The 15,045-nt window shown below is 34.9% G+C and overlaps 1 protein-coding gene and 1 long non-coding RNA gene across 4 annotated transcripts in view; one reads left to right on the plus strand and one right to left on the minus strand.

Moving 5' to 3' along the window:
* Positions 1-14,142, minus strand: part of ttk (zinc finger and BTB domain-containing protein ttk) — a 45,344-nt gene extending 31,202 nt beyond the window's left edge. The window contains exon 1 of the mRNA XM_014237081.3: positions 13,837-14,142. The gene's annotated coding sequence lies outside the window, so the exon portion shown is untranslated. The remainder of the gene's footprint in view (positions 1-13,836) is intronic.
* LOC118683746 (uncharacterized) overlaps positions 1-15,045 on the plus strand; it is a 34,946-nt gene that overhangs the window by 5,160 nt on the left and 14,741 nt on the right. The window contains exon 3 of one of the 3 annotated variants that reach the window (XR_004979622.2): positions 6,855-7,074. The exons of the other annotated variants lie outside the window; for them this stretch is intronic. This is a non-coding gene — a long non-coding RNA (uncharacterized lncRNA). Of the gene's footprint in view, positions 1-6,854; positions 7,075-15,045 lie in introns of those variants that run through there. 3 annotated transcript variants of the gene reach the window in all.

Raw genomic sequence — 15,045 nt, forward strand, 5'->3', positions numbered from 1 at the left:
GTGAGCGCATTATTTATTCGTACTATCTTGGTTTTGAACTTAAATTTAAATATAGAGAAATATATTGTATAAAAATATATTGCAACGAATATTATAAAGATATTACTTTATTATCTCGCATATTAGAAAATTTTAACTAGCCTCTTAGCCAAATAATAGATTTTTATATACACCCAAATATTTATCTAATGGGAAATAATATTAAATGAACATAAATTAAAGTATTGATAGTAATTAATCAGAAATTCGAACAAGCCTATTTTCTATTATATAGTATTTTCGTGAATATTGCATATACCTATATACCATAAATATACAGATCTGAGCTGATGGAAATGTCTGAACAGTATACATATAATATATATAACACTGGGCTCTTGATATCATTGGAGATTGAAGATTATTAATAGCAAATAACAGTAGTTTGAATATTTGATCTGTCTAGTGGAAATTACTAACCTAAACTGGTCTATATAAGTTACACATTTTGTTAATAAAGTTACAACTGTCCGTTTATATTATGTGAACAGTGTATAATTTTAATTTCTTGATTCGCCCGCTTCGTTGCTGATAAATTTGATATGCTAGCGATTCGACAGACGCTTGTCTCATGCTTGTTCGCGTTGTTGCCTTGCAAAGCATACGAAACTATACATTTTTCCTGCGATCTTTCCGTACAAATTCATCGTCATTTTCAGTTTATACGATGTCCTCCTTTTCGCACAATTCTGTACACATTCAAGTGTATGCATACCGTATATAAATATGTATAGCGCTTACCGCCATTAACCGCCCGCATAGCAATAATCGAAAAACCAACAAACCTCCCCAATTTGCCTCCCACACGCCTCTCTTTGCTTCATCTCGTTCGCCACTTTCACCAGCATAAACACTTCGTCCTCTTCACCAGGCAGCGGTAGGTTTGTGGCAGCGCCTGTGCGCCTTTGTGCCTTCACTTAGTTGAACACATACATACATGTATACATATGTATATATTTTCGATGCCTTCATTGGGGCTTTTCTCTTTTTTTTGTATTTTGTTTTGCCGCCCTCATTGTTGTTGTTATTTGCCTTGCTGTATAGCAGAAAATGTATTTCGAGGTGACTTTCCTGCATTCTCCTTGAACGCTATTTATTCATGAGTTTTGTGCGCATGCACATACATACATATGTATGTATGCATAAATAAACATATCTATGTGTGTGTGTGTATTAATTTTCGTAGCATTCGCTAGTTGCTGGCATTCTTTTTGACTTCTACATACATTGTATGTATGTGTGTGTGTATGCTTTCGAAAGGCTGTTGTTATCGTCGCTCGTATACCATACTTTGTTGTGGTTGTTGTCCCTGCACTCGTGTGCTTTTTCCGCTTAGTCAATTTACATACAATTAGCTTATTGGTGCCGAGCGCAAAAAACAAATAGAAATCCTCTTTGGGAGGATTAATTGTGGGCAGGCAAACGAAAGCAAACGATATTTGCTGTTGTTTTTTTCCTCTGCCTCGTTGCTGGGCGCGCATGGGTTGTGTTGCCGGTGCGTACGACGAGCAAATATGGTGAGAGTTTTACGTAAAAACATTTGTTTCGAAACATGCGACAATCATTCTTCTGTCTGTTGCATAACGATATGTTATCTTTCCTTAAAGCTGGAACAAACTTTCTTTACTATTTATAGTGGGATTAGATAGAGTTTTAGACAAAAAAAAAATTTGCACTCCACTGCTCTAAAACCGTTTAAACTAAGAAGTTTTTAAACTAATGTGACAAAAGTCTATGATCTCGTATTGGCAGACCACCGGTTGCAGGTGCCCGAGATAGCTGTGTCAGTAGACATGTCAAAAGGCCGCGTTGGGCCGGAACGATGAATGAGATGAGAATTTCGTTCATGAAACATGGAACTATTGGTATACACTAAAGAGTAAGAAACAGTCGAAACAGTAGACTTCACCCAACGAACCAGCTCCAGAAAAGAAGATAGCGGTCCTATGGGCCGGAATGTTGATGACCACCGTTTGGCACCATGGCAGCACACCGGCTCACACCTCCGCCATCAAAACGGCCAAACTAAACGAATTACGCTTTGAACCCATTCACTGTATTCTCCAGATTTGTTTCGTACCGGTTCTTTTGTTGAGTTTGAAAAAGTCAAACGCCAAGCAGAAATTTGAGTCATATGAGAAGGTTACAGTCGCCACGGAAGTCAAATTTGCAGACCTCCAGAAAACGTCAGTTCTCTCAGGCACGAAAAGAAATCGAATCGGAAGGATCACTGGGTGAAGTGTATCGAGCTAACAGAAGATTATTTTCAGAAATAAATTGCCATTTTCCTAAATATTCAGGCTATGTACAATAGTTAGAATCGAGATATAAATTTTTCTATCTGATAATAAGAAAAAAATTGAAACCCGTTAGGCGGAGGACCTTCTCGTTACAATTAAGAATTTATACTTGGAGAGCCTTTCTTAGAGGTGTCTATCAAACAATTTTGCAGAGTACGAAGCGAAAAAAATACATTATTTTTTTCACCCACCCTATTATTTATATATAAGTACGATATATGTACATATGTGCGTATGTGCAAAAATTATAAATTTCTGCGCAATTATACTTACGGTAGATAGGAACTTACTATGTGCTCATACTTCTATATATGTATGTACAATATATGTATATAAACACTTTTGTTTCATAAAGTCAAACTTATCTCAGCCCGCACGTAAGAGAACATAATGACATTAGATTCAGCCTTTTTTCTGTGCTGCGGCGGTCGCCTTTATCAGCGCATCCGAGCATAGAACGACCTACAAGTGAGGGCATTTCGCAAGCAACTATAACACACACACACATACACACACATGTGTCTTGAGCCGACAAATATGTATGCACATTCACAAAAACATATGTTTATCTATAAGTTTGTAAATAGGAAGTGGCAATTTCCATTTTTGCTGCTTTTCTATGCCTTTTTACGTGTCACTGCTCACTCAACCCACACATATACACAAACATTTTTGCATATGCTTATTATAGAGTCACAAATACACCCACACATATTGACATTCCAACCAGCACGGTGGTCACGGCACACTCATTGGGACTTTGAGCTTTATCTGTTTGCACTATTCTCTGCCTTTTTGGCCTGTCGGCCTTTGCCGCTGACGGTTGACCAGCCAGTCGGTTGTGTGCCTCACAAAACCATGCCACATGCCTCATCGTACTCGTATGCACCGCTAATTGAATTAAGTGCATCATCTTGTGGATGCCACACAATGGCGTCGGTGCGGTTGCCTGCGGAAGGCTTAAGTGCAGCAAGGCGTTTGCTGCAATGGCATATAAGTACACATATACATATTTATGTACGATATACTTAAGAAGGAAGCCGCGAAGCTGTTGTTTCTATCGCGTCAACTAGACAATCCAATTCCGGTACGCCAATGTTGAAGAGAAAATAAAACGAAAAAATTGCACAAATCCTTTTAGGCTCATGCGGCTATTAGGGTCATCCAAGTCTTCACGTTTTTGCGTGTGTGTGATTAAAAATTCAATAACCTCCGAATCCGAATACCGGAAATGCATTTAGTTTCCAGCAGTAGTAATCCATTAAAAGTTCATTTATATCGAGAGCTCTTTAAGGAGTGATGTTTGATGAGGTATTGACTGCCAAACTGAAAAAATGTACTCAGAGCTTACGGAAATTTTGTTACGACTTATCAGCAATACAAGGGCAGTTCGATTAATACTTAACCTAGTTGATTGCGCAATCCGAAACAGTTTCTGCTTCGCTTCGTTGGCCGGGAAGATGATATGTTCTATATCGATTACTTGGAGAAGAGTTTCGCCCCTTTTGGTGAAGGAATAAGTACTCTTTCTACATGACTGCACACAACACCGGGTCAAACCTCTGCGTCGCCACGGGCAATTTTGTGGATTTAGGTGAACTTCTGCCCAGAAACAGTATTTTTTAGACAGAAAAAAGAAATGCTTGCGTCTTAAGTGCTTTTCTTTAACCTTCTTAGATTAATCACTTTGATACAAAATATGATGTATAATATAAGCTCAGGTAGGCTTCGAGCATTTGATTTCAGTGTATACATGCAGATATTTTAATATAAGCATACAAGCCGTAGGTGACAGCCATAGATACAACAGTGTGATCAATTAAAAATTCTTCAGTATACGACATAGACTAATAAAGATTCAATGTATGGGATTCCATTATATGGACGCACTGCTTAGATATCGCATATCCCAAGAGCCGGTCTCTCAGCAGATTCCTTGCGGTGGAAGCAGTGACAATCAGCTGTTTGACTGATTCTATATGGGTCAAAGAAGTAAACGCTTCCACGCTGATAAAATCAAAGGTTTTTAAAAACATAAAACGTTTTCGCTGAACAAAATGTATCTTAATGTCACAAAAGTCAAACTGTTTCAGTAAACTATTTCTTACTCATGCGCTATATACCAAAAGAGCGCTCGCAAACACATTACCTTATAAAGCTTTTTACTGCTCTTTACTTTCTTTTTCTGTACATAATTGCTAGTCCTTAACCCGCGTAATCAAATTGTGCCAATCTGTAACCATTCCGATTGTGGACGACGCATATAATTTGTGGTTCTGTTTTCTGTCGCCATCTATGTACGTGCGTTTGTGTATGTGTGTGTAAAAACCCAACCCGCTTTCACCAGTTCTTCAAAAACTGACGACAGACCGCAGATGACAACAGAACACTTAAGGATTCCGCAATGGAGTAACGGGTAAAAGATACTTCTTTCGTCAAAAATCACAGTTCAAGAATTATAATCACCATAAAGAAACAACAACAATATACATACATACAAAAACACAATCTACAAAAGGCCAAACTGTGCATATGCAACAACAACAACAACAATACAAAAATAGCCAAGCGACAAAGAAATGAATGTATGAATTAAACAGGCAAGGAAATTAGTAGTAAGTATCAGTAGTGTGCAGCGCATGGAAGGCAACAAGGTGGCAACAACACACACGCATTGAAAGTGGAACGCACACAAAATGTTGAGACAACGCGTCGCGCCGCTACGCTGAAGGCAGAAGCGTGTGCGCCGTGGTGTTGTTGTGAAGAAATGAAGCAAAAAAGGTCACTGACCAACTTATATTTTGTGAAGAAAATGCGAGTAAGAGATAGAAGTAGAGAATGTTGACGACGTAGATGATGGCACGCACACTCCGAAAGAGTGTGTGGAAAGTTGACTGATTGCGAGAAAGGTGTGTTTTGTGAGCGCGGGAGGTGGCATGCAAGGTAGGACGTTCGTTTGACAAGAAGGTAGGAATACAAGTGTAAGAAAAGCTCAATGGCGCAATCCGTGCGAAGTATGACTTGAACTTGATAAGTTGTCTAATTAAGTTACTAACTTATGACTGGAAGGAAGGGCTGGAGCGAGAAAGAATCGTGCTGAGATACGGATCAACGCATGCTTAATAAACTGATAGGCTTGATGATATTCGGGGATTCTGAAGAATTCGGGGACTTGAGATCAGGAAAAGACAAGTTAGAATTTATACTTTTTTCTAATCTAAGTGTTGAATTATCAACACGATTTTTCGTGACAGTAAGGACAACCAAGTGTCCTCCTCAAAAATGGTTTTGGGTATGGTTAAATCTAAGCTATACGGATTTTTTGCAGCGAACTACCTCATTAAACTTTAATAACTCAAAGTCTATTCCCCAAATTTAGATATATTAAGTATTTTCCTTTTCCTTTCCAAACTACAATAAATGGTTTAGAGGTAAGAGATTCCGATCGAATAATATTTGTAACGAATATTTTTCATATTTCTTTTAGTTGTACCGATTTTAATACTGTCGCAACATGTTGCACAGAGTATAATAGTTGTGTTCACCTAACGGTTGTCTGTATCACCCAAAACTAATCGAGATATAGGTATATGAAGTTATATACATGTATATATATGATGATCAAGGTGACGAGACAAGCTGAAATTCGGGTGACTGTCTGTCCGTCTGTTAGTCTGTCCGTGCAAGCAGATATATCAACTAAACTTGCTGAGAGAAGTCATTTTATCACCTCTTCAAACGCTGTGAAAATGGTTTAAATTAAAGGATAACCACGTCCACTCCCCATATAACGGTTCTGTTGAAAATTACTAAAAGTTCGATAACTCACTGAATGAATTTAACAACAAGGATGGCAAGAAATGGCTTTATGGGAGTCGGTGTAAAAATTGGACAATGGGCGTGGCACTTGTAAATGAAATAACTTTTACAAAATAATGTCTTTCAGGTATTTAATTTTACGCCCAAAGTTTGTCGAAATTGGACTATTATTTTTCAAAGACGTAGGCACCCCATATGTGGAACCATATGGCTGAAATTTTACCGAACATATCGGTCTGTCTGTGAATTCTAGAATTGAAATACTGGCAGAATATTTTTGTGATAACAGCAAGCCCTTGTGCCAAAAATGGGTAAAATCGAGTAAATTCTTCCTTTAGTCCCCATATACCTAATATAAATATTTTCGAACTTCTGGTTGACTTTTTACCGCTTCTATGGGTCAATATGAAAGAAATCTTAATGAAATTTCAAAATAATCTCTTTCTAATAATAGTATATCATCTTGCGTGTGATTGTAAATAATAGATGCAGTACTTCCTACTTTTAATTAAAATCTATACGAAAACTCCGTATATCACTTTACATTGTGAGAATATAAAATGTTCGGTTACAGCCGAACTTAGACCTTCCTTTTTTATTTAATATGCTTTTACTTTTAGTCTTTACTTTTACTAATTAGTCAAAAATTATTATTAATTATTTTTTGCACTTCTTGTGTCTTTCACATGTTTTTAGAATACGCCTATCTGCCTCCGATAGCGAATGCAATCTCCTCTCAAACACACTGTATGTGTTCTGGCATTATTGTTTTTGAAAAACTGTTTCTCGACTTCATTTGCGCATTCAATGTGTACAGTAAGTATGTATTTCTTAACCATTGATTATGAGTATTGCACGCGCCAACAACATTATGGCGCATGCTCAGAGGAGTTGAGTGTCTCGGTGTAGAAAGCGAGCTTGCGAACAGTTAACAGCTAACAATCGGTCGGCTAGTTAGCTTACTAACTAACTGATTATAAGTATGTGTGTGTAAATGTTTGTGCGCATACGTGAATACTGTAGTATTTGTGACTTTCCGACTGCTTAACACGAACTGCAAAGCATAGCTACATACATACGCATATAATAAATTCACTTGACAGATAGCTCAATACACGCAGTTTACTAGTTTGTCCGTCGGTCCGTCAATCAGAAAGTCAGTAAAAGTTAATTCACAACTTTTCTTGAAATCATTGAGCCCAATGCTTGGCTGGTGGCCAATGACCATTGTAGATACATACTTATGTGTAATAATAAAAATTACCGCAAGGCTAAGGAATTCCGGCATTAAAATTTTGTTAATACCTTTCACTGTGTAGTGTTATGTGTTTATGCATAGCGGTATTTAATATTTATCGCATTGAAGGTGTATTAAATGTGCGAGTCATCTTATGTGGAAATGTACGAAGGTGTATGTATGTGTGTACATATGTGTTTTTATGTATTGTACATAAGGCAAATATCTGAAAACTTATCTTAAAATATTGTAGTTAACTTTATTTTAAGTTTTTTTTATGTCGCACAGTACTTTAACAATTAAAGATCAGTCAGCTTGTGCCATCAACATAGTCAATGGCTAAATCGATCACCTAATGGAGCATAATGTTTATATTATGCAATTTCATGTGTAGCCATATTTTTGATGTTTGCTTAGACTGCGTTCACACAAGAACTCTTTTGTCACTCATTATAAGCAAATATATAATATGTTGTCGTTTATTGCGTCTACACCAGCGACACATGACCGACAACTTGAGTCGGACAATTTTCTGCATTATATTTCATATCCTATTCTCAAAGGATATTTTTGATTAGCTAATTTTTATTTCTATTGCAAATACTATATTTGCATATTACATACAAAAAATAAATAAAAAAATTCAAATTACCGAACATAATGCAAACTGTTACTAACAAGAACACAATGCGTGCCACCCAAGCAAGACCTATTCTTATTTATTCATTCATAAAAATATTTTTCCTTTTATTTCATTTTATTGTTTTGTTGCTTTTCAGTTGCCATTCTGTAATTTGATTTAAGTTTGTTTTTGTCAATAAATAGGCATAAACAATTGTTATTTTCTCACTCACAGTTATAACGTTGTTATTAAGTATATGTATTCAGTATGAGTGATTATTAAAGCTTAACTAATGTCTAATGCGAAGACATTCTCAAGAGGAACACAACGAAGAGCGTGAATGAATTATAATTGATATGGATGCTCTTAGCTCTCACATCGGCCATTTTTATTAATAATTGGCTACCGCACATGGCTGGTTGTTTTGAAAATCCATAACTACATATGTACATAAGTACATACTATATATATATTCGCTATAGCTATTGGTTTGTCTTTTCTCCTAGCCAAATACTAATTTGTTTATGCTCACGATCGCTCTTCATCATGTGGGCAAAGTGATCGAATCTGTTTATCGATTTTTAACCATATTTACTTGAGAGCAGAACTCACAAACGCGTGAGCAGTATTACCGTTATAAGTATTAAGTTTGATAGCATGCCAACTTCAAAATAAAAGTAATTAATTGCTTGAATTTGTCGTGCGATTCTTCAATTCGATGACGTAATGAGTGGGTGAAGATAGTAAGAAGCTTTCCGTTGCTATTATCTAACAAATTATTTTATTCTTTACTTATAGAGTACTTAACAATGAATTTCTATCTTTTTCTTATCAGTGGATTCTAAGGCTTAGATCGTTGTCTTATGTTACAAAATGTATACTATATATAAATTTATAATTGATATTTTTCGAGCGAAGTTGCCACCTAATTGCAAGTTTTGAGTAAACAATAAAACTGATGTGATAAAGAACTGAAATAAGACTATAAAAAGTCTAAAAAAATTGTTTTGAAAGACTAAAAGTTGATGCTATTTTTACGACTTTTTTTTATTCTGCATGCAAGTGTAAAATTAATTAATTAGCTTTGGTAATAAGCTAGTTATAATAACAAAACCAAAACAGCTGTAAGAAAAATGCCAGTTTTCATCAAAAACCTTTTTTTAGTATTTGAGATTTTGCCATCATAAATGAAGCGAGTTGGCCACTAAACCAGTTTGTTATTATTAATAGTTGTCGGTAGTTAGTTGTTAGAGACGCGTTGGTTTTTTTTTTTTATTTTTTAAACTTTTTTGTTTGGTGTGAATTCTACGCAGCACTATGAGAAGTGGGTTAAGCCATTGTTCCGCGCCAAACCAAAAAAAACTAACTTTAAGAAAATGCAACTAAAGTAAAAACTAATAAATACTTAGTCGGCGAATTATGTTTTACATTTTTTACCTGATTTGCATAATTATGGTTTTAATATGTCAGTGCTTTTATGGACCTTTTTTCACAACAGGTGGCAAAGCCATTTTTTCTACGTGTGCCAGTGTTATTTCGGCTTCGTTTTTGGCAACTGAAAAAATGCAGCGCAAAGCGGAAATTGACCGAAAAGACTTTTTTGTTGAAAAAACGTCGAGCTTTGTATATTTTCTTACATATTATATTTAGTCACGAAGTAAAATATAAAAAGTTTTAATGATTGATAATATTGTAAGGTATGATAGAAATCAGGCAGAAGATTTTAACCCATTGCTTTGACATATCTTATTTACAGTAATCAAAAAGTCTGCAATGTAGTATTTCAGAGCTTCGATGTATTATAGAAGTTTGTAAAACAATATACTATAAAGTTATGTATATACAAAGAGCCAGAAGAGAATATCTGAATAAATTTTCTAAAACATTATTACTTAACATTAATTATTACTTTAACATTGCCTTTGATACAAGGTGTGCTTTAAAAATAACCAAAGTTTTTGGATATGGAATAAAATGCACATTACATATATTATCTTTAAATGCATTTTTTTCAAAATAATTTCCTCTAAACTCAATACAACGTTTAGAACGCTGAAGCAGTGCATGCAAAGATTATTTATGTCGTTTATGGGAATGTTTTTCAGCATCCCGATTACGGCCGGTAGAATGGCTGGGATATCCTCATAAAATAATCCTTTCATGTTGGTTTTCAGTTTTGGAAATAGAAAATTATCACATGGTGGTAGATCAGGCGAATACAGAGGGTGGTTGCTGAGAGAAATCTTTTTTGTTTTTTTTTTATCAAAAACTCGTTTACTTTTTTGATCATAATTTAATTCAACAACAAAAGGCACACAGACCTGTCTTTTAAGCAAATCTTCAATTAAAAATTTTCTAGTAGCGTTTTTATTCGTATTTAATCCCTCGGACTACATTTTCGTAGTAAAATTTGCATTTATACCGATTTTTTATGAACATTTTCCACCAATTCAGCATGATTACCAGCTTCTGGTGAACTGACCTCTTGTCGTCATTTAAATCCTCACGGCCATGTTTAAATCGTGCAAACCACTTATAAACTTGTGTACGACTCATACAATCATCTCAATAAACTTTATTCATCAATTCATATGTTTCGGTGAATTTTTCCAAGTTTAACTCAACATTTTATATATGCTCTTTTTAAAAATGGAAAAATTGCACACTTTGACTTTTATTGAAAAGGCTGTAACTTTAACATCTGTTATCCGATTTAAATAAAGAGCGTTTGAAAGAGGATTAATGTATTTTTTTTAATGTTGTACGATTTAAATATAAATTTCGGTTAATTTTTAGACACATATCATATATACGTTTGTATTTTAAATTCATATGTAGTATATATGTTAAAAAAGAAATGTTGAAAGTCGTCTTTACTACCCGCAGTTTATGTAAACATTTTTAGATTGTATGCCTATGCATTTTCTGTTTATTGTCTATGCTTTTATATACAGCGAATAAGTTTATTTAAATCGGGATATCGCATATTATGCATCGAAAGTCTACATTGAGCTCTTCAAGGAAATGTGTACTCCCTCATTCTACAAAATACATAAATACGTACATACATATGTGTGCAATCAGTAACCTCTAGCTTAATATGTACCAGGCAAAAAGAAGCGCATTTGCTATGAATGAGCCAGACTCCATTGAGCTTCCAATAAACAAAGCTCATAATCTATCTCAAACGCCTGCATTGAATTTATCTGTTTTTCAAGGCGTAGACAAACCAGATGTGGCTTCATTTTTCCGCATAACAATGCAATCCGATACACAGACACCTAGCATGCATATGTACATACATATTTATAAAGAAGTAGTAACATTACGATTGGGAGCTTTGGATGGCAACCACTATTCAACACAGCCGTGCTTAGACAACATCCAGCAGCTTGTACGAAGAAACGTCGGCAAGGCGACGCAACGTCGTGCAGGCTGTTTGTGGGCGAGATTCTATTCGTCATGCTGAAATATATTTGTACATAAAGTATGTGCATACAAATGGTTATTTCAATATTTTATATGTATGTATATATCGGTTTTATTATCTATGTTCATGTATAATATATGTAGGAGAGTGTTGTAGTTGTGTCTGTTTTGCGTTGCATTTGTGTTATATTATTGTTGTTATTATTATTTCACTTATGCTTCAACGATCATTTTCAATTGTTTCCACCCTCTGTTCTTAGGGTTAAGCTTTTATAAACAACCACTAAAGCGAACCCATCAAACGACCAAAACAGAATTGTGAAATTTAGAAATAGGCAAGAAAAAACACATGCTTTTATTACTTATTTCATATGCTGTTGATCGATGCCACTGCGGCAATCTTTGCCGATATAACCTCGTACACATGTTGTCAGCATCACCGATTGATGATTGCCACAATGATGATGCTCTGTTGACAGCAGCAACCCTACTAATAATGACATTTATTGTTGTTTATTATTGCCTTTGATGAGGCAATATCATAGAGCACATTTTCCTATGATTTACGTTAAGCAAATTTTTTTTAGTTCTAATGTTTTTTAAGTCAAAAAATTTTTGTTTTTACTAGCTGGCTTCGGTCTGGCTTCTACATGAAAATACAAGTATATATGCTGATGGCTATAAGATCGTACTTGATATCAATAATCTTCGACGAAAGTTGATAATGGCTTAAATTAAAAGGGCGAATTGAGAAAGTAGCATAATAATGCTTAAATACTCGTATAAAATATGATAACGTTTCAACTGTCAAAAATACACGAAATTTTGTTAGGGATCAAATTTTGTTAGGATTTATTTGTCTTGTGGCTCTAAACGCAGATTATTATTTTGGTGAGTGCTGCTTTCTCATTGGTTAGACCAGAAGTGAACTCTTGTATTGTATTATAGCACAAAATCAACACGTAAGCCGTATACTTTTTTTATGGAAGAAGTCAAGCTGGTCGTTATAAGATTTTAGTCTAAAAGGTAACTATACAGCTCAATCTGATTTTTCTCTTCATTCGATTATTCTATTGAAGACCAAACGAAGCTTCCCAACAACAATACGTCAACATTTTAAATTATGATAGTTAACGGTAAGTATTTGGCCTAGAACCACTTCTCTTGTAAACTCAGTATATGCATACATACATATATATTTATACTACTTGTTGCTACAGAGTATAATAGTTTTGTTCATCTAACGGTTGTTTGTATCACCTAAAACTAATCGAGTAGATATAGGGTTTTATATATGTAAATGATCAGGATGAAGAGAGGAGTTAATATCCGGGTGACTGTCTGTCCGTCCGTCCGTCTGTGTAAGCTGTAACTTGAGTAAAAATTGAGATATCTTTATGAAACTTGGTACACATATTTCTTGGTAAATTTTTTTTTTTAAAGTGGGCGTGGTTTCGCCCCTCTTAGGTTTAATGTGCATATCTCTTAAACCATTAAAGCTACAATATAATAACAAAATTCACTGGCAACAAAGGTTTTTAGCAATTCTATCGACCTGCTACTACTAAAAGCGCGGTAAATTAAGCACTAAACACGACAGATACATTAAATTTTAGCTCTGGGACGGTATGAGATGACACCGCCCACTTTTAGGTGAAAACCCATATCTTGGGATCTGCTTAACCGATTTTAACAAAATTCGGTACATAACATTCTTATCATATTTCTATGCTATTGTAATGTAAATTAGTGGTGTAAAATGGGCGAAGTCGATTTACAACCACGCCTATTTCCCCATATAACATCATTTTAAATTCCATCTGATTTTTTCACTTTCCACTATGCAAATCAAGCAGAAGTATGCCACCTTGTGACCAATAATTGTCTAACTCGAACCAAAACTGTTGAAGCCTCTAGGTATTGAATATAGGGACCCCAGTGCCTATAGTTGACTTTTTACCGAAAATATCGGTCAACATAGAACAAGGCGAAAGAACACGAAGAAATCTAAAACGAGTATACCAATTGACTTTGCGAGAATATAAAATGTTCGGTTTCATCCGAACTTAGCCCTTCTTTACTTGTTTATTATATTGCAACCAATATTATTATGCTTTGACGTTAATTTTTGTCATAAAATCAAGTACCGCAATTTAACTAACAAGACTTAACGAGGCTTTCACTCACTTATTTTTTTGAGTATTAGCCTAAATACAACTAAGTTTGTGAAAAAGCAGGAAATAAATTTGTTTAGTTGTGGGTTAACTTCTTTCCTCCACTCAAATTATTATTTTTTTCTGGAAGTCTGCAAGTGATTAGTTAACATTTTTTGAAGTTATAATTTATAAATTAATTTTGTCTTATAACACTGGGTTTTCAATTTGACTTACCTTATTACAATTGCAGCAGTCCTGCCGGAGATGAATAAGCTTTGTGAATACTACGAAAATTTTAAGACATAATATGACTGTGTTCTGAGCACATACAGTTACTTTTATGCCTGTGATTGATAATAGATCTTACTTTTTTCACAATTCCTTTATTGTTGTTGTTAATTAAAATTTTTCTTAGTACTATTTCATTTTAGTTTCTAATTCTTTTTTAAATAATCGTAAGTGGTAAACATATCTTTATGGAAGTTTTTTAAATGTTATATTTTGAAATTATTAAGTAAATTTTTAATTGTTTAAATTTTTCTCAATAACAAAAAAAAAAAGTAAAATAAATAGTGTTATTTCAATTGTGTTTACCCACAATTACATATGTATGTATATTTGTTTTTCTTTTCAATGCGTTACGGATTATTTTTTCTTTGCGGGCTAAATGCTTATTAGTCTATTGTTTTTTTCATAACTTATTTAATTGCACGTCCGGCGCTTATTTAACTTCAATACATTTTATTATGTACTTTTAAATCATTTTCTAGTTTCCTTCACGTTCTTGCACTTATTTACAGTTTGTTTTTTTCCAAGGCAACACTTGTTTATGAAATTATTTGCTGTTTGATTTGTCTGTGGCATATGTGGACGTTCGCGTTTAATTTAACAAAACAGAACGAACAATAAATACGCAAGTAAACGTTGGTAAAAGCATCCTTAAGCGTAAAGAAACTTAAGTATAAAATAAAACAAATAAAACCGAGGAATAAAAGCTTGCAGCTTTCGAAACAGTCAAGAGAATAGAAACCACCGCAGCACAACCTCGAAACAGTACTGACATCTAGCTGAGGATACGAGTGAATCCGTACCAATCACGGCGCACTTGGCTGGCGAATGTGTGTCCCTGCCACCGCAGTGGTCGGTAGCTGCTGCAACGACGATTTCAAATCGTGCCGGTAGTGAGCGCCTAGCGAGTCTTGGTTGGATACCTTTTGGCTTGCGTTTTTCTTTATTGGCTTTCGTTTATGATTGTGTCGATGTATATATTATGTGTGTGTATAGTGTTTGTTTGTTTGAATCGGGGTGACTGGCATATGGTTAGCTACACTGTTACTAACGCTGTTAATTGGCTGATGGAGTCCCCGGTCGGTCAGAGACGCTGCCCACAGCGATTACAACTACCAGATCTATTGTTGAAATCTATATTTGTGAAGTTCGCAG

The sequence above is a fragment of the Bactrocera oleae genome, chromosome 2 (assembly GCF_042242935.1).
Source record: "Bactrocera oleae isolate idBacOlea1 chromosome 2, idBacOlea1, whole genome shotgun sequence".
In the NCBI taxonomy this organism is placed as follows: domain Eukaryota; kingdom Metazoa; phylum Arthropoda; class Insecta; order Diptera; family Tephritidae; genus Bactrocera; species Bactrocera oleae.